Source organism: Lycorma delicatula, chromosome 5 (assembly GCF_047948215.1).
Source record: "Lycorma delicatula isolate Av1 chromosome 5, ASM4794821v1, whole genome shotgun sequence".
NCBI lineage: Eukaryota > Metazoa > Arthropoda > Insecta > Hemiptera > Fulgoridae > Lycorma > Lycorma delicatula.
Window position 1 is genome coordinate 104654748 of NC_134459.1, and position 24015 is coordinate 104678762.

Below are 24015 nucleotides of genomic sequence, written 5' to 3' on the forward strand. Positions count from 1 at the left end.
ATTCTTTCTTCATTTGTTGTAGGTACCCGGGGTTGCACTTTTGTTCCCAAAGTTTAACGAATATAAATTAATTTATTTTCTGTTTGTCCATTTTGTACACACGACCCGGGAATTTCATTCTCCTTCTTCTTATCGTTATTTTGATAGCCTCGTATTTCTTCATACAATTCTTGGTTAAGTTTCAGTCCGCATCCTTCAGTTGTTTTCTTGGGGTTTGGAATTGTTCTATCTATTTTCTTTAGGATTTCCCCGTTGGTATGGTGCAACGTTTTACTTCTAGTACCACTGGTCTCACCAGGTAATGTAATGTCTGATTTTGGTCCTTTTTGAGATATTCTTTTTATTGTAGATATCTCTGATCAGGTAATGTAATTTATCCAATTTGTTTCTTCTTTCTTTTATTGCTGCTCTATCTGTACTGTTGCATTTTTTTATTTCCCTTAGATATTTGAAACTAGACAACACTTTAAGATTTTCGTATTTGTGCTAATTTCCTTTTTGGAGTAGTTCTTGATAACAATATAATCAGATAACATCATATTTACATGAATATCAAGATAAAATTAATTTAATCTGATTCATACCAACAATGAAAAAATAAATTAAATAAACAAGAAATAAAATACATTATTATCCAATGAGTTTCATCATTAATTATACTAATATACTTAATTATTAATTTAATCATTAACTATCCCATTAATACATGAACATTAATAATAATAATAATAATAATAATAAGGATTTTAACACAAATAGGAATTCTATTCATAGTTACCAGCAACCAAACAAATAAGGTGAAATACAAAATCACACCAACAATTAGAGCTACACAAAAAAAAAACTTTAAGATTCAAGCTCATGTGGCGTTATCATCAAGCAAAAACAAAAATAATAATAATACAAATAATTATTTTTGGCATTATTATAATTATATCTAGAATTTTTTTTATTTAATGAAAATTAATAAAACACTTTGGGAAAGAATTCGAGAAATAGAATGAAAAAAATAATTTATTTCAGTCAGCTCAGACTGTAAAAATATATTTTAAAAGCACACATTATTTTTATTATTATTATTTGTCCTTGACGAATAAATTGTTGCTGAATAAGGTTTTCCTGAAACTAATATGGAGGAATAGTGCAGAAGTATGGGAAACTACTTGTAATAATAACGTTGAACTCATCTAACGGTTTCAAAATAAGACGCTCAGGATGGTATCAGGGGCTCCATGGTTCGCTAGGATCGATGTTGGGGTATCTTTGAATGATCCGAGCTATCTTTGGATGATCCCCTGTCAAGTTACTCTTAGCCAAAACTTTTACTTATGATAGTAATTCTTTAGACGACCGATTGTAAAAATAAATTGCTCAAAGAAAAAAAATATATTATTAGTTTTCTAATTACTACTAGTAATTTGGAACATTATTTTAGATATTAGTGTAGATAAAATGAACAATTCTCTGAATCTGATGACAAACGGAAGTTAAATTAAGTTACGGCGACTTGATGTTAAACAAAAATAATAAACACATAAATGTAACAACGTTGCATAAACGAAATTTAAACAACGTTATCAGAATAACCAGGAAGTAAAATTTTGTGTAAATATATTAGACTTAACTATTCTACTAAATTTGTAAATTAATTATTAAAAAATATTATAATTCAAATATTCTAATAAATTCCTATCGCAAAGTGGCGCCTTATAAATCATCAGTTACCTAAAACCGAAAACCAAACCGTATTTCTTCAGACATAACATCCTATGTTACTGCAGAAGGTTGAGAAGTATCTCAGCATTCAATTTCATTTGGTTTAAATCAGTGTGACGAGTATATTCAAATTAATCGTTATAAAAATATTCTTATTGATGTACAATGGAATCTAGATACATTATATTTTATTGAATACAACTTAGTCATGTCGTTTTATTTCCGTTCTTCTCAAACAGATCACTACGATTTAGTTGATTTTTTTATCGGTAAGTTAAACAGAATCTAAAAATATTACAATAGGAAAAAATAGATTTATTTAATAAAAATTTCATTTAGTTTAAATTTAAATTAAGGCTTAACAACATATACAATTAAGTTTATCGAACATAAAAAAATATGTATATATTATCTATAAACAGACTATTTTCCTTTACTTATTTTTGAAGAGAAAATGTGCTCTGAAATTCGGAATATTTTCACTATTAAATGTAAAATGTATTATACCTCGCAGCTATGTTGCACGGCATATATACAATTTAAAATTTAAAAACCTGAAAATCATGTACCTAAAATAAAAGTAAACAAATTTAATTATTCTATATATTTCGTTATGTAAGTTACCAGATAAATTAAAATTAGTAAAAGGTTTACAGAGTTACGTTTTATTTATATTCCGGCGTATATAAAAACGGATCCAAATTCTATATACCAAAAAACTACATCAGTATACCAAATTCAGTAAAAAAAAAATGAAATAATGCTTATTTATTTGAATTAGTTTATTTTAATACATCGAGGAAAATTATATATTTATGAATAAATGGCAAATAATGTTCCTTTTTATATGTTTTTTCTTTAAACATATTGTTGTTGATGTATTTTTCGTTTAAATCTTTATAGATTATGTCAAATACAAATAGTTTGAAACGTTAAGCAAAATAATTTTGTACAGGCGATAGATAACTTCCATCAGATCCATCAGAAATGAACGATCATTAATTACATGAAAATGTCATAGTTGTATGTTACTATGGCCGTAATATTAATGGGGTAACCATGTTTTTGAAATAGATTGACAGATGTGAGCTAAGTAGATTTTACAGTAGTATTTCCGCTCACCGCTTAACAGAAAGCCAAAAATAATCTCTGTCACGGCTTACTGCCGTGAAATAATACAATATTACTACACTACCTATTTATTATTTTGAAACGTCCCAATAGATTAAAAAAATTTGGATGCGCAAAAACGCTTTTTTAAATGTATTCTACAAATTGTTAAAAATCCCCTAATATTTGTTCATTTTGTTTGCTCAATTTATAAGTTTTTGGACTTACTATTTCCGATATTTTTCAGGTAATATATATATATATATATATATATATATATATAAAATTAGCTAGTTAAATCAGCGATTTTTGTTTTTAAAAATATGTTCATTTACGTAAGTTGGAAAATAAAATATAGAAATGAAAAGTAATTAAGGTATAAAATAAGACCACCCTAGATTTTTTAATGTTGTTAGCGAATTATTAACCATAAAATTTATTAAAAGTTGGTACTATTTACAAACTTTCTTTGGTAGAGATTCTTTATAATTATTTAGCAAATAAAATTATTAATTTACTTAGCGTCAAATGAATGAAAAAGCATTAACTGTTCATTCTAAACTAACTTGCTACACTATTTATTTATAACAGCTGTTAGAGCTTTTAGCACGTACATAAAAGAGACAAACATATATCTGTAAATGTATCGGCTTTTGTGTTCAGTAAATATATGCTTTTATAAATGGAACGTAGAGTATTTATTCCACACTTTTATTAATTATTAATCATGGTACCTACGTTTTTTATTTATTTATTTTTTATTATATCAATTCAATGTTATTAAAATAAAATTATTGAACGGGTTTATTTTAATGCTCATGTGAGAAATTTTTTAATACAAAAATAACGATTACTAACTTAGTTTTTTTAAAAATTATAACAGATTTTTTATTTACTCTAAATTTTGGTATAGTCTTCTGGGCTTTGAGAGGAGCGATTTGACTAGATTTTTGTAGATAAACTTGCTCCAGAAGCCTGTCATTATTACTATTTTTTTTAAATAATTTAATGAAGTTTTTGTAAAGTTATTTTTCAATTTTAAAATTTCTGTGAATTGCAGATAACTTACTGAGTAGAAAACGATACGAAGAGATCTTTCATATTCCTATAGAAAATAATTTATAGATACAGAATAAAATTATATACTTAAATTCTTTTTATAGATTATTAATTTTTTTTTTCTGGAAATTAGGGCATCCTTTGTTTAAAACAATGTTAAACCAGTAAAATTCCTATTGTATAATATTGAGTCCAATTACACTTAAACTAAAAAGGATTTACCTAGATGTTCACTAAAGTTAAAATGAGTTACAATAAAAAGACAAAGTCGTCATCTGAGCTTAAAACCGAAACTTTTTTTGAGGATGAAACTTTTAATTACAAGAAATAATATAATACCTTTCTATTAAAAGTTATGTTAAATATAATTTTGCGATCAAGCATATACAAAATACAGACAAATAAAAAACTATATATTTATTTTACATTTTTCAAGTGCTATCAACTACAACAAATTAATATTAAACAAGGTTGGTCGCTTTTTTTATGATTCTGAAGATTTCAACCATCTGTTAGATTTTTTATTGTTATTCAGGTTTAGGTGGTCTAAAAGACGATCTCCGGTAAAGCCCATAATGGCTAGGAACGGACGGAATACCCATCGGGTTGGTCTAGTGGTGAACGCGTCTTCCCAAATCAGCTGATTTGGAAGTCGAGAGTTCCAACGTTCAAGTCCTAGTAAAGTCAGTTATTTTTACACGTATCTGAATACTAGATCATGGATACCGGTATTCTTTGGTGGTTGGGTTTCAATTAACCAAACATCTCACAGGAATGGTCGAACTGAGACTGTACAAGACAGTTCAGTTACACTCATACATTTCATTCTCATTCATCCTCTGAAGTATTATCTGAACGGTATTTACCGGAGGCTAAACAGAAAAAAGAAAGGAACGGACGGGGTGGTGTGACAAAAGGGATCGTCACAAGACGGGTGATTTCCCTACGGGGTCAGGATGTTAATCTATTTTAAACTAAACACTCTTTAAATTATCATTATAACATACATAAATTTATTCTCTCAAAATAAAAAGTTGAAATATGCAGTATGAAATCAGCAAAAAATGTATTGTTTTTTTAAATAAATAAACTGGTTTACGGTATTTGGAGGTAATGCATAGATCGGTAACATTATGCGATTTTGATTTCGAATAAATGGCTTAATTAGGTTCATCAGCGACTGATTCTTGTCCAACCTGAAATTTCTTATAATTATGTGCTTTTCTTAACTTTTTTTTTTGTTATCTAAACTCAAGTTATCATTAAACCTTCTCTTGATAAGATCTGCATAAAAAAGAACAACAAACTAAAGATGATATATAAAAAGACAATTTAAAATTAAATAGATTAGATTTTAAACAGAGAACAAAAAGAATTGTTGTAGAGACCTCACACAAGGTTAGTATGACCTCTTAGGTTGACATGACATACTCGTTGACTATGCACATAGAAAGTTCTGATTGCGGTTGAATTATGAATAAAGATAAGAGGACGAAGTATATTACAATATAATATGTAAACCCCCTTTTGTTGTATCACCAATAAAAACATTTTCAATGTTATAATAATCTTCTCTTCTTGGCTACATATTAGATCTTCATCCTGTTTTCTCTAAGGTGGTCCCCTCTACATTTTTATCAGCTGTGATTAAAAGTTTATATTATATTTATTTATACGCTTACAGCAATTTGAAAAGCATTTATTTTTATTTCTTCTTTATCTAATCTAAATGATATTTGCAACAAAACATTAAATTTACAGATTTATTTTAAATTAATTAATTCTATCTTCTTTTGATGAAAATCATATTAAATACGTATACATGTTCGAGTGATAAAGAAAAACAAGTAACATTCTCACAAAATAGTATTTCTTCTTTCTACCTTTTATATGATTGTTTTTGTAGTATTTGTTATCAACATAGTTTTTTTTTCCATAAGTGATGACTACTCGTAAGAGATAAAAATAAATAAAACTCTTGTATCTTCATTATTTTTTTTTACTTTATTAACATTAAATTAATAATTATAAATGTCTTGTTTCAATTAATTATGAAGCTTTTACAATATTTCGCGGAGCCCCTGTGAAGAGGCCGCGGCGCACAGAGTTTGGAAATCACTGCTATATGAGGTGTGTGAGAAAAGTAATGAGACTGACCTTTTACTTACCCAAGTTTTTATTTTTTTCAAACAACAATATTATCCCCTTCAAAGTAGTTCCCTTGGGCAGCTATACACCGGCGGAGTCGTTGTTCCCACTCCTGATAGCAGCGATGGAAGGCTTTAAGTGGTAGGGCTTTTAACTGGTCGGTCACAGTCTTTTGAATGTTCTCCAGAGTTCCAAAATGACGTCCTTTTAAGACATTTGATTCACAAGGATTCAAATCAGGTGAATAGGGGGGTTGAGGAACCATAGGAATGCGTTTTAAGGTCAAAAATTCCGTGATGGAAATGGCCGTGTGACACGGGGCATTGTCATGATGAAGCATCCACGTCTGCAATGTCTGGTCTCACACGAATCACCCTTTTCCTGAGCCTTCCAAGAGTACCTTTGTAAAACACTTGGTTGACAGTTTGTCCTGGAGGAACAAATTCTTTATGCACGATACCCCTACTGTCAAAAAAGGCAAATCAGCATGGTTTTGATCTTTGATTTGCTCATTCGACATTTTTTCGGTCGAGGAGATGACGGAGTGTACCACTCTTGGCTTTGCCGCTCTGTTTCAGGATCGTACTTAAATATCCAGGATTCATCACCTGTGATCACACGATTGACGAATTCTTGGTCATTGTCAATCCTTTTAAGAAGATCAACGCACCGTTTCTTCGATTGTCCTTCTGTTCCGTTATGAGGTTTTTCGGCACCAATTTCGCACAAACCTTTCGCATGTCCAAATCGTCTGTCAAAATTTGAAATACGGTGAAAGTGTTTAAATTTAACTGTTCACTCATCATCCTTATTGTTAAACAACGGTCTGATCTCACAAGAACCCTCACACGCTCCACGTTTTCGTGAGATTTTGAAAATGAAGTTCTCCCTGAGCGAGGTTGATCTCCAACATGTTCTCGGCCTTCCAAAAATGATTTGCGCCAGCGGAAAACTTGTGCTTTTGATAAGCAATGTTCCCCATAGGCCTGTTTCAACTTTTCAGAGGTCACACTCGCGGGTTCCAAAAGTTTAACACAAAACTTGATTGCACAACGTTGCTCTAAATTCCACACAACAAAAACACAACTTCACTGATGGCGCTGTCAAAAATAATGTGTTGGTGTTGGCTGAACAGAGTTGAAACTCGTACTGAGCATGTGGAAGGGATGAACAAACCGGTCTAGCCCAGAACGGTAGACACAGCGTTGCCAGATCGCTCGCAGTGTTACCAATCTCATTACTTTTCTCACACACCTCGTTTATAGTATTTCCTTTTTTTTTTGCTTGATGATGATATCGCCACATAAGCTTGTGTGTGAAATATGGAAATGTAGCGTATGAAAAATGCCATGCCTGACCGAGGGATTCGATCCCAGGATCTCCGGATGAAAGGCCGAGACGCACGGATTTAGAATCTTATTGTGAATCGCATTGTACAATTCCACTTTTAGATAGGTTTTTTACATGATACCTTTCTATGCTTCTCTATCTTCTATTATTATGCTTCCATATTTCTTTACCACCTTATATCTACGTCCACAAAAATTTTTTTAAATTACTATTTCTATAAAAATTCAAAAATTCGTCTTCCACTCTTATCGATTACTTTACTGTCATTTCTAAGAATCTTTAACATGTTTCTTCCTTCATCTACTTCTTATATTTCCTGTCACAGGAAACTGGAGAAACAGGAAATTTTCCTATCTTATTATTTCATTTTAAACAGGTATTTTTTCCGTTCCTTCTCCTTCTCAATGTAAATATTTTCATTGAAGAGTTAATATCATTCTATAAAGCCATATTTCATATTGAAAAATTAATATATTTCTTATTCGACTATTCGTGGGATAATATAATTATCTCTTCTTCTTGATTTTTTCTTTTGTAAATTTTATTCAGATTTTAAAATTCAACCTGCCGTATATATTCTTTAATCTATTTTCTTAAATACTTGAAACCGATTTCTTAACATATATATTTTTTTAAACTACTGTGACTTCTGATCCTTAATCCTAATGAGCTTACGATAAAACTTCCCTTATTTTCTTCTTTATTTTCGTTCAAACTACTCCTTGAAGTTTTATTTTAAATCTACGAGAGGGTAGTTATATTATTTTTTTCGAACAACACTGTTTTTTTTTTATTCCGGGTTTTTGTTTTTTCATAAATACTGACTGTAATCTCCAATATATTTTGATAATTGGTTTAATAAATCTTATGTAAACCAGTTCTAACCGGTGCATAGCATTTAATAAATATTAATTAATTGATGTAAAAAGCTAATAAGTAGACTGCTGAATGATTGTATAAATGTTCAAAACGCTGATCAATTGTGATATTATTAGAGGTCTGCTGTTATTAGTAACTTGAACCTGATATTTAAATTATGTAATTATTTAATAGGGTTTAGAATATTATAATTTATATTACTCATAATAGCCGTAAAATTATTAAAAGAATAAATTCCTACATAGATATTAACATTTATTTATACCGTTAATCATTTCTTCCTGTCTATTTCTGACTTAATTGACAGTCATTTTTATTACCTAATATTCTTTTTAATAAAACAGTAATGAGTTGGAGATCTTTTAAAAAACTCAAAAAGTAATAGTTGTTTAATAAATTGAAGAATTTCTGTAATGCTAATAAATATGGTAAACTTATTGGAAGAATATTTAGAAATTTTTGTTAACTCGTTGATCAGTACAGGAAAATTTGATTAAGATATTTTTTAAACTCACTCTTTATTTTTAATACTTTTTTTTCAGCATAATGCTACAAGAAGATCATTCTGTGATTGTAATATAGTTCCTTAAACAGTATAAGAAAAAATAAACATACTATTCAATTGCATACTAAAGCGCTTTTAATTCTAGTTCAAGTGTTATTTAAAACAGTGCCACTTACTTTACCAGTGACGAAGAAACCGGTTGCATAATAGCTCCGAAAAAATAAATCAAAATTCGAAGTATTTAGATTCTAAATTTTTTAAAAAGCTTTTATAATCTTATTTTTCTACAAATGTTTTCTTTATAAATGGTTTTAATAAAAACAACTTCTTTACTTTTTAAAAAATGTAAGGAGAGAATAATAAAAATGACAATAAAAATTATTAAATATAAAAAATGTCAGTCTTGAATTATGTTATTTAGTTTGCTTGTGTATAAACACGGTAAGATACTTTTCTCCCACCATAAAAAACAATGGTGCGTTTGTTTGTTGCATGTGCTCACATTTTTAGTTTAGCTACTACTGGCGCAGAGCGGACCAATAGTGGTGCGCCGTGCGGCTGTGCGCAGTGCACGAACGAATCATTCGTTCGAACGATTTATTCTTCTTGATACGAACGATTTATTTAAAATTATATTTGGTTTGGGAGATAAAAAGGAAAACATTGGGATTAGAGCTGTTTTTAAAAAATCACAACTCAATAAACAGCTAAAAATGTTCAGGATTTTGAAGCTTTCGTTGTAAACATTTTTGTTGCTGTTAGTACGCTAAATGCATGAACGTTATTTAGTTACAATTAGCAAAAACAATATCATGTGCATTGAAACATTAATTGTGTAACATTTTCGCGACGGGCAGTAGGCTCGCCTTTTTTTCTAGAATTTTAAATAATTATTATTTAAATAAAGAATGATAGACTGGATTCCGAAAAAAAAAATAAAAATATTGATCTTTTTACTTCCTTGTACGAAGTAAAGGAAGTAATGTGATCGGGAAAAATGTCGGTTTTCAGATTTTAACGGAAATATCAATTTTGACCATCCTTGAATCCATTTTGACCAGTTTCGGTGTGACATCTTTACGTACGTACGTACGTATCTCGTATAATTCAAAAGCAATTTCCCGTAGGATGTTGAAATTTTGGGTTTAGGACTGTTGTATCATCTAGTTGTGGGGCACCTCCCTTTTTGATTGCAATCGATTGCACCAAAAGTGTCCAAAAAAGCCCAAAATCAAAAGAAAAAACTGGATTTGGGACTTTTTCTTAACTGCAGTAATAAGCCCTTATTGAGAGCTTTTCAACGATATATTATAAGTGATAGATATTTTCATTGGTTCCAGAGTTATAGCCAAATAAAATTTTAATTAATGAAATAATTGGATATTACGAGAGGTTCGATCCGACTTCATCTCCTTTTTGTTAACTTTTTTTTTTTTAATTTAAATATATCGACTTATTAATAATTATTAGCCTGTGATAGTAAAACGTTTTACAATAAATAATAACCCAATAATAACAATAAAACAAAAAAATATGAAAAAATATCCGAGGTTATTAATGAAATAAAATTTGATGTACTTTTCATTAAAAAAAAAAATGTATATATGTAATTTAATAGCCGTACAAGGAAGTCATGTGGTGTCCACATCAGATTTTTTTATGTGCAACGTAGTACAAATAGTTCGTAATGATGAATTCAAACCTGTGTTTTTTTTTCTAAATTGAGTACATTACAAAAATAATCAACAAGAAATATTGTATGAAGATAGGAAATACACATCACCAAATAATTTTAAATATAGGCAAACTTATTTCTTGTCGTTAATATTATTATGTATTTTAAATAGTAAGTGACGCTGAGTGAATGATAAAACTTTGTAACTTTTCATTGATTATTATTTTTTTGTAGCCTATACTTAATATCTGTATTGTTGTAATTGATAGATATGTAATCCATAATTAAGATCATACTGCATATTTTAATATCATGAACTTTTTTTAGATTTTTATATTATTTTGCGATATTTACAAAGGTTTATGGTCAAAAGTGGTATCACGTATAAACGAAGTAAGCCACTAGCATAAGTTATTGATTTTTATAAATGGATGATGTTTTCCTGTTTATATCTTCTCTCATTTTTAGTCTCTCATTTTTGTGCATGTACTACGTTGGAAATTTCTTCTAGTATTGTATATTATGATATTATTTCAAACCAAAATATCATATTTTGTTCAAACTACTCGTAGTTGATGAAGCCAATAAAAACAGTTACCTACCAACTATTCGTAAAAATAGTATTATCAAATGTTTTTAAATTTTCAAAGTAATCAAATGACAATAATAGAATTACAGAGAATGCATAAATTTTTATTTGTTAATAAGTATTTCATGAAGTTGCCCCATTACAATTTTGAAAGGCACTCAGGTAAAGAATTACAATATAAAGTTTTAGTTTTTTAAAAATTACATTTTTAAAAAATAAAAATAATTTGATGAGAGTGTCTGTAAGAGTAAGAATTCTGTTGAACATACGGGTATTTGTTTTAGGCCTAACGACTGTTAAAGCATCTATTTAATACGTTGCAGAAAGTTGTTGTACGTGATTATCATAATTTCTGAATGATGTAATTAAAAAATTAAAAAATCCATGTATCACTTGTTAGTTCTTATATTAAACTGAATATTATATTTTTATAACATTATTTCAAAATGTACATAAGTGCACTAATTAGAACAGTACATATTTAATAAACTAGAAATTAAAAAAAATAAAAAAATAAATTTAAAAAAGGTAAATTCTGGGATAAAAATCATACGATTTTATAAAATATTATTACTAAACAAGATAATGTAAATTTAATTTCATAATCTGGACTTCAAGATTAAAACCAGATTTAAAAAATATTGTTATTCTGTATGCTTGTATATAAATATGTTACATTGTGTTTTATCTTTAGTTATGATTTAAAAATACGGTGGTATTTAAATTAATATTCCTGTGCGAAGACTTGTAGTGCATCCAGTTGATCATAGTTAATTCAGAAAACTTGAAAATCCTCGTATGATCATTGCCTTGTACATAGTTTTTTAATCGTGAAATCTGATTGACCTACTCCAAAATATACAAGTTTTTTTTTTATTTGAAGTTATTGGTTCAACGTAAGGATAACAGTATTTGACAAACATTTAGAATGCATGCGTTTAAAAACCTACTGATCATTTTAAATAATGCACTAAAATATATGTGTGCAAATAAACGGCCAGCACATAAATTTATTACGTTTGATGTAACTAATCGTTTTTTGATGGGAATTAGTGTATCAATTAATATTACTAAAATCTGGTTCCGAACAAATACAGTGGCTGTCGGTGACTGTCTCAGCATATGCCGCTTTGGTGAAACGGTATTTTCCTTTCCTCCGAAATTTTCTGGGTTAAATACTGGGGCAGATTCGGTTTTTTTTTACATGCTGTGAAATTAATTTTATTTTTCATTGTCAGAAAAAGTGTTCGGGTACCTGTACTTGGGCGTCAGCCTACCGTTGTCGGAGTGAAAAAATAAATTCATATAAACTTCGTCGAGCATAAATATACAGAGAATATTAAATTAATATAAATTCATATAAACTTCGTCGAGCATAAATATACAGAGAATATTAAATTAATATATAAATATTTTATTTCGAATACAGAGAATAACTTTTACAAATATAAAAGGAACGATCAAGCTGAAAGGTTATCCGAGTTTTTACAATTATAGATACCAAAGTGTTTCGCAACCTGAAATTTTCCTTACAAACAATAAATCATTTAAAAAATATATGAAAGTTTTTAATACAAAGAAATTTTTTTTTGTTTTTCATACAAAAAGTAAAAATAAAACGAACAATACTAAAAAAGCAATTTTATACTTTTAAATGCTTTATTAAAAGGGCTATTCCTGTGATAAACAGTAATTTTATATTACTTAGAATGAAACTCCAGATCAAATTAAATTCTGAGAATTTCTTTTTATGGAAGTTGTAAGAAATACTGATTTGATTAAAGTTATTCTCTTTGATTTATTCTGATAACACACATTCTCAACGAGTAATAATTTCCAAAATTATAATTTTTTTCTAGAAAAGTTGTTAATAAATTTGTTTCAGTTAAATGTTTGTTACAGATATTATTAAACTTCATCCGGGCAGAAATAGAAAAAAATTAATATTTTGAAAAATTGTTTCCTAGAAAAGTTGCATTAGATTTTATTCATTTTAATTTTCCCTAGAAATCTTTTGATAAAAATGCGTCTTTGCGATTAAATATAACAAAGAACTGTTTTCGAGAGACGATGATCAGAGTGCCGATTCAGAATTCAAGATTCGAATCTCGGTCAGCCAATGCATTTTTCATATGTTTCAAAATTTTAATTCCATATTTTCGTCCACAAGCTTTGAAATGGTGAATTATTCATCAATAGAAACAAAAAAGTAATAAAATAAAAATTTAAGGTAAAAAATTATTAAGTAGACTTACTTAATCATTTTTTTTATTTATACGAAAGACGTTTCCTGTACTTACGTGCAACATCTTCTGTGATAAATTTGAAAGTTAATATTCCCTTCATCAAAACTATAAAAAAAAAATCAAGCGTAGTTTTACTTTATTTCCCAATCACTTTTCTGTTAACCTATCTAATTGTATTTTTATTAATGTAATTTATTAAAGAAAAAGTGAAGGAAAAATTAAAAAATGAATTTTGAATTACTTTTCAGCCTATCTCCGAGTAAAACAAGAAAAAAGTTGCTAAATGATGTCCTTATAATTGTCCTTGTCGATTGATCGTTTTAGGAAAAAATATTTTACAGTAATTTAAAGTCCTAAATTGTTTTAAATTAAAAAAATATATAGTCGTTTAATACACTAGAAAATTTCAGGAGGAAACCATAAATAATTTATTTATAAAATGACTGATAAAGGATTCACGGAGTTCCGAAAAGATGTTTTCTACGTATTCAGAACGAGGTTTTTAAAAATATTATTTTTAAGGTTTTCTTCGCTGAGCTGATTATTGAAATATTTGACTAAAAACATATCTAAAGCATTCTACCTGGAATAAATTGTGTTCAATCTGTAAATTTCGTTAAAAGTTTGTAAAACCGTTCTTACATGATAGTTAACAGATACCCATAACCGTAACGGTTGTAGGTTGTCTGACATGAGACAAATTACTCATAAAATGATGTACGTATTATTAAGAATGACAAGCATACTAGGAAAAGTAAGATGTGAAGCGGTTCTTGTTGCTTTCTTCAGAGTCAAATTAACGATTACGTAGTGTGATAAGCCCACCTAAATGCAGATGATATTCACGCCTACAAGTGATATTTTCATTTTTTTCACCACAGAGACTGACTGAACAGTAAATATCATTGCTGTCTTAAAAAGCTATTAAAGCTCTCAGGTACTTTTTGCATTCATATTTATAAATAAGGAAATTTAACTCTAGGTACATAAAGAAAAATTTTATTTTAAATTTAATACTTTGTTTGTAAAACATAACCGTGGAATAATAATTAAATGTTAAAATTAGCACGTTATGAATGAATGATAATTGTGTACTGTGTACGTTACTACATCCTAACCTTGATTAGGCGGGCCAAGAAGCTATCAAAGTATGTAGAATTGTAAGTAATAAATGGAATAAAAAATTTAATTAATCTGTCAATCGTTTGTTAATTAGTTACGTATTACAAACATTCAGATTAATTACTATTGATCGATACCCAAATTTTATCACCTAAGCCGTAATATTAAAAGTTGCATTTCGTTATCTGCAAAAAATAACGATTTTTTTATCGTTATTCCATGTCGTCATATTGTACGTAACAAAATAATACGACAATACTGATAAATTTGTTCGTGTGACGTTTGCGATCGATAGTAATTATTTGTTTATAAGTAATTATTGGTTTATTATCATATAAAAGCGTAAAGTTTATAGATTACACCGCAAAAATATCCGGATGATATCTATTGCAATATTAATAAACAAATATTTTTTATTATACTGTATTTAAGGTCAAATTACTGTATCCAAATAAACGCGGCTTTTAAATAAACGTATTATTTAATTAATACTCTTTAGATTTTACTCCTAAACAATGATCCATATTTTTTTAGGTTGTATCTATTATTGGAAATATAAATTTTATTTAATGACATAATATCAACATTGTTTCTGTTTGTACCATAATAATGTTCAGTGTTAGTTTATAATTGGAAGGAGAACATGAAACTTTCTATCATTCATCCTTTCTGTAAGTTTTTAAATTTTTTTTTTAATTTCATGATTTTTATTTGGTTATGTTTTCCTGTTACTTTTTTTATGTGAATATGTTTTTTGTACACGTGCGTGTAAATAAGAAAGAGTGAAAATAAAAAAAAGAGTGAGCATGAATGAAAGTTATAGGTCGGTCGAATTATATCTTTGTTAATGATTTTGTTGCTTAATAAAGTCGCTTAATAATAAGGATAAAAAATTCAGGCTTTTCGGCTTATATTCTTAATTGATTTTATGTCATCTTTCACACGATTGTAAATTCCAGTAAATTAAAAATGAGTAGTTTTCTTTAATTTTTCTTCAGTTTTTGAAAAGAAAAAAATTGAATAATTTAGTGAAATTGTTACTAAAATTAAGAATCAGAAATAAATTAAGATAGACTCAATTTTTACCGTTACTATGAAGACACTTTTACAGTGTAAAACTCATGGGCAAAGATAAAGCTAGACTGTAGTGTAATTAAGCACATATTTAAAAAAGCTAGCAAAGCACTCCATGGCTTTCTCAGCTATTAATTACAAAAATTAAGAGTTAGAGCCAAAAACAGAAGATATATTTTTAGAGGTAAATTTAACAAAAGAAATTTTCTGAAAATATTCATTAGGTTTAAGCTTAACAAATTTGCATAAGTAAAGTTTTTTTTTTCTAAATCTAATACTCCCTTCACTAAAAGTTAAATAAGAAACTAGAAATTTTCAAAAAACTTTTTGTAGTTTACGTCCGGGTATGTAATTCAAAAAAAAAAGTGTAGATTTTTATTGATAGCTGTATGTATGAAATATAAATGTTCAAAAAAACTTTCTAAATATTTAAAACCGAAAAGCAAATGAATAAAAACATATGTATTTATGTTTTGAGATGTGAGGATAAATTTTTTGAAAATACCTTTAGGTTATTTATATATCTATTGTAGATAAAAATTAAAAAAATTACTTAATAAAATTTTCTTTAAAATGCCTCTGAAGAAAATCGAGATTGGTACCTCCCACCCACTTAACAAATTTAAAAAAAAATAATAATAATACGATTAATGCTCTACGTATAGAAATATTTGAGCTAAATTTGAAGAAAATCGGTTTGGTCAATCCTGAGATATAAGGCCAAAAGCAGTGCGACACACATATGTACTAAATACTTCGGCACATACTCGTACATACATACATACATTCGTATTTATTTATATTTGGTTTAGATGAATTAGTTGGACGCTAAAGGTAAAGATTTACACAACAAAAAAAAACCGATATCCCATTTTTTAAATGTTCAGCATATTTCCTTCATAGAAATATTGCTATTCTGGATACATTTACCAGGAAAGTAAAACGCATTATGGAAGGTTGATGGGAGTATAGTTCAGGATTTAACTATTTCTTTTAAACTGGTTATATTTTTCTTATCATTTAAGTATTTAAGTAAATATGTTTTATTAGAAAATTAAAATAATTAGGTCTTGTAGTAAACAAAAAATCTTATTTTTTTACTAGAAGGTTTGCTTTATTAGGAACATCTCTGTCCACATGTATGATTTTACAGCACACTGCTATACCGAACAATAAAATTCCTTAGAAACTGAACGAGTTAGAATGAATCAATATAATAATAATTTCTTATAAACTATTAAATTTATTTAATTTAAATTATTGTTTGTTATGTTATTTTGCCTATACTTTAAAAAATTACTCCAAAAATACAGTATTTAACAAATACAAGCGGGAACGTTTTACTTACAAAACTTACCGTTTGCTCATCAATTCTGATCTATTTGAGCAATTCTATCAATCTTAGATTAGTAAATGAAATCAAACTAACGTATTTTGTTTAAATTTTAATAAAATGATCTGAATAAATTAAAACATATTGACACATAACATTTTTATTTATGGATATAAAATTAGAACTAGATATATTTACAAATTTTAGAAGCTTTTTGGTTTTTAAGTGAAAAATTAAAACCTTTATTGACAATTTTTTTTTCAATTTCGTTTAATATAAAAAGCTTAATAATATTACCACTGTGTAATGCAATGATAATAATTATTACCATTAAGTAATGTTACCACTTATTTCTTGACACGTTAAAAATTAATAAAATTCTCGTCAAAATAAGAATAAAGATTAAAAAGTATTTTTCCCAGATTAAAAACTATTTTACAACAATTTTATGATACATTAAATAAAAAATGACCGTTTTTTTAACAAGTAATTTCGATTGACTCGTTTAACTTTGAAAGATAAAATAGAAAACCTAATCCCTCCAAACAAAACTATTAATATTATTAGTTACGACAGTTAAAACAGTTTATTTTTATTGCTGAATGTAATAAAATTAGCTAATACTGAAAAATATAATAAAAAAATATATACATCTGATTCGAAAAAAAACTTCCTTTTACGACAATATATTTTATTCAGAACTGTTTTTTTTCTGTTTTTAAGATAAAATGTATTTTATTAAAAGTATATTATTCGTTGGATTAAAAAAGAACTATAAAATAAAAGAAATTTTGAGTAATACTCAACTTAATATCTATATTATTTGTAAATATTTCTTTTAAGATTGTTTACTAAATTTATATATAGGCCTATATATAAGTATAATGTAAGTATATAAGTATAGGCCCACCTACCACTACAAAATGTTTGAAATGATCTTTAGTTCTACATATCATCATTATATTACTCAGAAATGGGATTAGCTAGACTTTATTCAACACTATTACTCGTAGAGAAAGTAACTATACAACACGAAAAACAGGTGTTTTGTCAGAATGCATACACACTTGAATACACGAAAGAGTAGGATAGATAACGTAAATCAATAAATTAATCTATCCTTTTCTGTAAAATAACAGGCTTTATAAACAATGCTTTTACAAAACAGGGAAAAATTCCGATTACTAGTGCCTGCTTTTCAAAATGTATTTATGCCATTTAAAACATGCTTATTCAAAACTCATTTATGCCAAGCCTGACAGGAAAGAAGAACCCATAAACTTCCGGATGAAAAACAGAGATGTTACTCCGCAAGGAAATATATGTATATTTATTACTTTTCAGACACTTCTACGTGATAAACCTACTTGGTTCTAAGGGATTTATGTATTTCAATTGTAAAAAAATGGCTTTTATCATATTCCTTTTTAATCTTTTAAATTTTCATATACCCTTTATCTATTTCACTACTGAATAATTTGATTTCTATTTCATAAAAATTGGTGGAGCCGTTCTAGAATTAAAATGACGAAAAAAAATACACCAACCTTTTTTGACTGTTGGATAATAACGTATAATTTCATTAAATATTTATATATTTAATAATAATAATAGAATAATAATGAAATGACGTTATCAAGAAACATCCTACATCATTTAATATAAATTTATTATTAAGTAGTTAATTTCATATTAATTTTAAAAATCAAACGATTTTTTAAAGTTTATAGCGTTAAAAATAGTTGAGAAAACTTAAATAAATTACTACTTTAATTGAAATAATGAGAACTTAACATTTAACCGTCCATCTGTTTTGAAAATTTTTAACTTATGTTAAAACGTAGTATAATACAACAAAGTAATGAGAAAATTTTTGGCACCCGTATTTTTGTAGAGAAGAGATAGAGAGTACGACTGGCGACGCATATTTTAAAGTAGCGGTAGATGGTAGGGGGGGAATGGAATCAGGAGGAGTTATGGTATGGGGCAATTAGTAAAGCAGAACTGTTATTTTGGTATAGTAGAGAAAACAAAAGCGGTTGGCGGGCAAAGCAATATTGCTCGCTGCAAGAGAAGCGACAAGGCAAGGCGATCCGAGTGTGGAGCGCTGAGTAGATGCTAAGATATTTTGTTTTGATGATGACTACGAGCGGTGATGAGGTTGAATTCGCCGGGTATGGCCCGGCCCACGGAATCGAGTGCTGTTAAATTTAGATTGTTATTTTGGGAACGATGTGGCCAGTTTTAGATTAGATGTGGTGGCGTCGTGGTAAGCGCGTCGGGACGCCTTACATAACCTTGCGTCACAGTTAGTACTGTACTGTGTGAATCATCAGCTGATTTCGAGCCGGCTAAAGCCAAACCGACTAACCGAACGGACTAGTGGACTTCAAGTCTCTACCGAGCGTCAGACTCAGGAAGGCGGCCAGTGCTCGTCCGTCTTGCCTACGAACCTATTGAAACCTCCTCTGTGTTCCGTGTGTGTCGTGTTGTATCCAACGAACGCTATGCTCTCTTCGACTCCTATACAACAGGGTCACAACTCTAGTTGATTCCACAACCCGCAACTGGTAGACTGTGTAATCACTGCTTGCGTTATTTGCAGTTTCGTAGTTCTACTTTATAAGTTACAGTGAATTGTTTTCTTTTTATTTTATAAGAGTAATTTTTTATTGTTCTAAATAATCTATATAACTATTAAAAGTCTGTTAATTTCACAAAAATAGGGCCATATAAATTCATCACGACGTCCAACTCCCGCGAGGTAAGATATAAAAATGCTTAACGTATAGATATCTAAAGCTTTAATATTACAAAAAAAAATTTATTTGATGTCTAAAAAAATTAAAGTAGTAGTAATAACTTTTATAGCAGAAAAATTATATGAGTGATTTAAAACTGATTTGTGTTAATTGTTAAGTTATTATTTTATAACATAAATAATAAATACGTTAATAATTTTAAAAGAATGTGCTTAAGAAAAATATTTTTTGTACAATTTTTTTTTAAATGAATTTATTTTATCAGCGAGTAACACGGTGAATTTATAAAATTATAGTGGTTTCGATACTTTATTATCTTTCTAATTAAATATACTTTCATTAAAAAAATAATAAATCTAGTTAAATTAAAAAAGTAAACCTAAAAAAAATAAGTTAAATTTAAAAAAGATAAATAAATAATTGTTATTTATATATTTTATCTTGTTTCTACTTACTTTTTTTTAACAATTTAATATTGCATTGAATACATTTTTTTTGTACAAAAAGTATTTTTTTAATATTTTTATTTTTTCTTATAATATATAAAACGTAAATTATAATGTAATAAATGGTTTAATTCAATGCATGATATTATCTATAAATTAAAATAATAAATCATTGCAGAATTAAACATTTCTCATATTAAAAAATTAAAAAAAAAAATTAATCTGCATTTTTTAAATCTTGAAAGATATTTTTTTTCATATTTAAATGAGAATATGCGGATTTATCATGTAATTTTAAGTAAGTCTCTCATAGCACTGTTTAAATATTTTAAATTTAACCGATAATTTAAATAGAAGTAAACACCCGTAATTACCTACGTATTACGTTGAAATTTTTCATTTGAAAATTAGTGGAATAACTGTCGTGAATATTTATATATATATATATATATTACAAAAATTATTTATTTTTAACCTAAATGACAGCTGTCATATATTTTTTTATATTAATGCCAATTGTTATTTCCACATTATTTAAAAGAAACAATTTTACAATTTTATTTATTTCTTAATTTATTTTCTAATTACTTGTTATCAAAATCTACTCGTACAAGCTAAATTACTACTTAAAAATGTAAATAAATAATTACTAAAAATCGTGCGAAATTTTTGTTTTGTTTATATTTTAATTGTTTTGATAATAAATTTAATTTAGAAAATACTCTTAATATTTAAAATATTAAAACATATTTCAAGAGACTTACATATTTAAAATGTTATTTTATTTTTTATTTTATTAATTTTTATTATATTTAATTTTATTTTACATGCATGCTTGTAGTATAATTATATTATTAGTTGATAGTCGTAAATATTCTATTACCTTTGTTTAAAACCGGTAAATTTTAACGCTGTTTCGAAATTTTAAAATTCGATTAAAAATAATCTATAGGAGAGCTTTCGGTAGATTGTTTTTTTATTAACGTAATCACTTCTTTTCGTTTTTAGAAATAAAAATTTAAATTTTTTTTTAATTTAACTTGTTGGCGATTATTTTTTAAAACGTAGAAATAAATTACATAAAGCTTATATTATTTTATTATTGTTAAGATAGTTTTATTTATTTATTTAGAATTTCAAAATATTTAAATTAACGTAATTTCGTATAAATTAAAATTAAAAAACATCCTCGATAACCTAAATAACAGATAAAGTACAGGTAAAAATATATTTTTTGCATACGTAAAATTATATTTGTTGATAAATAAACAAAATGTTTTAACTTATTTTTAAAATAGTTGTATTAATTACTAATCAAACTATAATTTTCTCTTTAAAAAATAACTTTAAAAAAATTAATACGGTATAAATTAAATTTTTAAAAACATATTTTTAGAACGTGTATCATAAAGAATAGTATAAATAATATTGAAATATCGTCTATTTTTAACTTAAACTCTATGAACAGCGCTTTCACATCCTTGACGATTTTTTTTCATTATATTGATATAGCCTAAAAATATTTATTGTAATACTTTTTTAGTTTTGTAAAATAAAAATGTAATACATAAAAAGACACAGGCGCTCGCGCACTCGTACCCGCACGCGTGCAAACACTCACACACACACACACACACACACATTCACGCACTGTTCTTTAATTTTATAAATTGTTATTAAAGACATAAATTCAAAATATTATTTTAAAAACTTTTATACAAATTAATAAATATTGCTAAATAAATTTAAAATATTGCAGTCTTGTATGAAAATAATATCAATTTCCGTTGATTGCCATTTATTTTAGAATTATTTTGATCAGTTATAATTTTGAATCATTAAACAATTTTTCTTAAACTAAATATTCTTAGGGAAATGTTTGCCACTTTTATTTCCCCATCCTTTTTAAATATATTAAAGTTGGTACTCAGTAATTTAAATTAAACATAATTTCATTCTTTATATGAAAAAAAATAAGTAAACTATACGTAGGCTTGTACATAATTGACAATGCAATAGTAAACAAAAGTCATATTTACAGTCAAAAATCACAAATAGGTAAAATTTATAAATCATGTAATCTCTGGAAGAAATACAGGTTGTAAAATATATATTTGGAATCTTCCATCTGAGTATTTAGGTATTAAAGAGTAATTGCATACTGAGGAAACCTGGTTGAATAATTTGAAGTTTATTTTTTAAAAGCTAAAGAGTTAAGTTGTTTTGCAAATATTATATAATTTATTTGCCGATTTATGAAGAAATCGTTTTCTATAGTTTCTTGTTTTCCCATTTGATTCCTTTATGCGAATGTATGTGATAATTAAGATCCTATTTTAAGTTCCTGTATGCGAGTGGCTCTGAGCTCGTAACTTCTTTGAGATAAGTTCATGATGCCTTACGAAAAACAGATTCCGTTTTCTATGTTGCGATTCCATAATAACCCTAATTTCTACTGCGATAATTTTCGGGTATTATCTTCGGATCTATCATTCCTGCTAAATATTTACGAGTACAAAATGTACGTGCATTACCCAAAATATTATTTGGCTACCCTAAGTCAGTATAAGTGAAATTAACGAAAATTATAAAATTACTGTGCATCCATACCGTATTTTAATAGAGCCTGTTATATGAAATATCAACAAAGTGGCATAAACTCATTTTCACCTGTAGGATCATCTGTATTTATCAGAGCGATAATCGGTTAGAATTAAGTTTAATACATTCCTTTTCATTTCGAAATTAATAAATATAACAGTAGTTATATTTACAGTAGTTTTTTGGCCAATCGAACGAACCCCATTTACGGGCAAAGCGTCGGACTCGCTAAAAGAATACGTAAGATGTTATTAAAAGTGCGTATGTGTGCCTGCGCCCTACCGACTAAACCTCCTATCTCACCAACTCCCCTCCCGGGACCGGACCCGCAATTAAGCATAACACAGCCCCGGAAGGTGCATTCGAGCTCAGGGGATCGAGGCTACAATAACTTTTAAATTTATTGTATTATTTCACCATTTTAACTGTGTTACTTATATGGGATTTAAACTAGGTAAAAAAAAATATTAAAATTAATGGTTGTTTATAAAATGGAATGATTAAATATTACATAGAATTAATACAATTATTCCTACAGGTTTATTAAAAAAATAATAACAGTACTCTAGATATTAAAATAATACTATTGACCTCCATGACAGAGGTCTTTGGTTCGAATCCTGTCAGTCATGACATTTTTCTTATTCTGAACATCTCATATTTCCTTGCACAAGCTTCGAGCTTCAATTTTTTTTTTAATTGATAAATTCATCACCTAGTAAAAAAATTAGGTAAAAATTTATTATAATTAGTTTATCTATTAACTACAAATAAATAGCCCAAATCAGCTCTTTTTTATTATTTTTTTTATCTTATGAAATGCTTAGAAATGTCACCGTTGTGATTTGAACTATTGTATTCTGAAAGGCTACTATCCTAGCCTGTTACTTCAGTAGGGTTTTTCTCACATTTTGGCCCACCGCTTGTAATTAGTGAAATTACATGAACCCTGAAAAAAAATACTATTATGTTGAGATTAGTAGCGCAGAAAAAATTGTATTTATAAATGATAATTCGCAGGATTTTTAAGTTTTATTTTCTTTTATAACTATGATAACTACTAAAAACAAAATTTCAACGAAGTGAATTTTTTCAGACTTATCCTTTAGACTTAAAGAAATTTATTAAATTATGTCTATATAATCGTATATTTATTAGCATCCTTGTGATGGCTTCGCCCGCTCTTTATGGTTACTTGGTTAACCCTTCGCGGTTAATTTTTTTCTATTTTTTTGTTTTTTTATTCAAGTAACTGGAGGCAGATACTGCCAGTTGCGTCGCACAAATAATAACAATGGCTGTGTTGGTTGAACCGCCGACCCATACACCATCGTACCTCTTAAAAAAAATCTGAATTGAAGAAAACCGAAAATGAGTTTTAGATATTTATCTGAAGAGTA

The 24015-nt window shown here is 27.6% G+C and overlaps 1 protein-coding gene across 4 annotated transcripts in view; it reads left to right on the forward strand.

Annotated features, from left to right (window-relative positions):
• The window catches only part of sr (zinc finger domain-containg protein striped), a 464285-nt gene that overhangs the window by 419393 nt on the left and 20877 nt on the right, over positions 1 to 24015 (forward strand). The window contains exon 1 of one of the 4 annotated variants that reach the window (XM_075366789.1): positions 18948 to 19570. The exons of the other annotated variants lie outside the window; for them this stretch is intronic. The gene's annotated coding sequence lies outside the window, so the exon portion shown is untranslated. Of the gene's footprint in view, positions 1 to 18947; positions 19571 to 24015 lie in introns of those variants that run through there. 4 annotated transcript variants of the gene reach the window in all.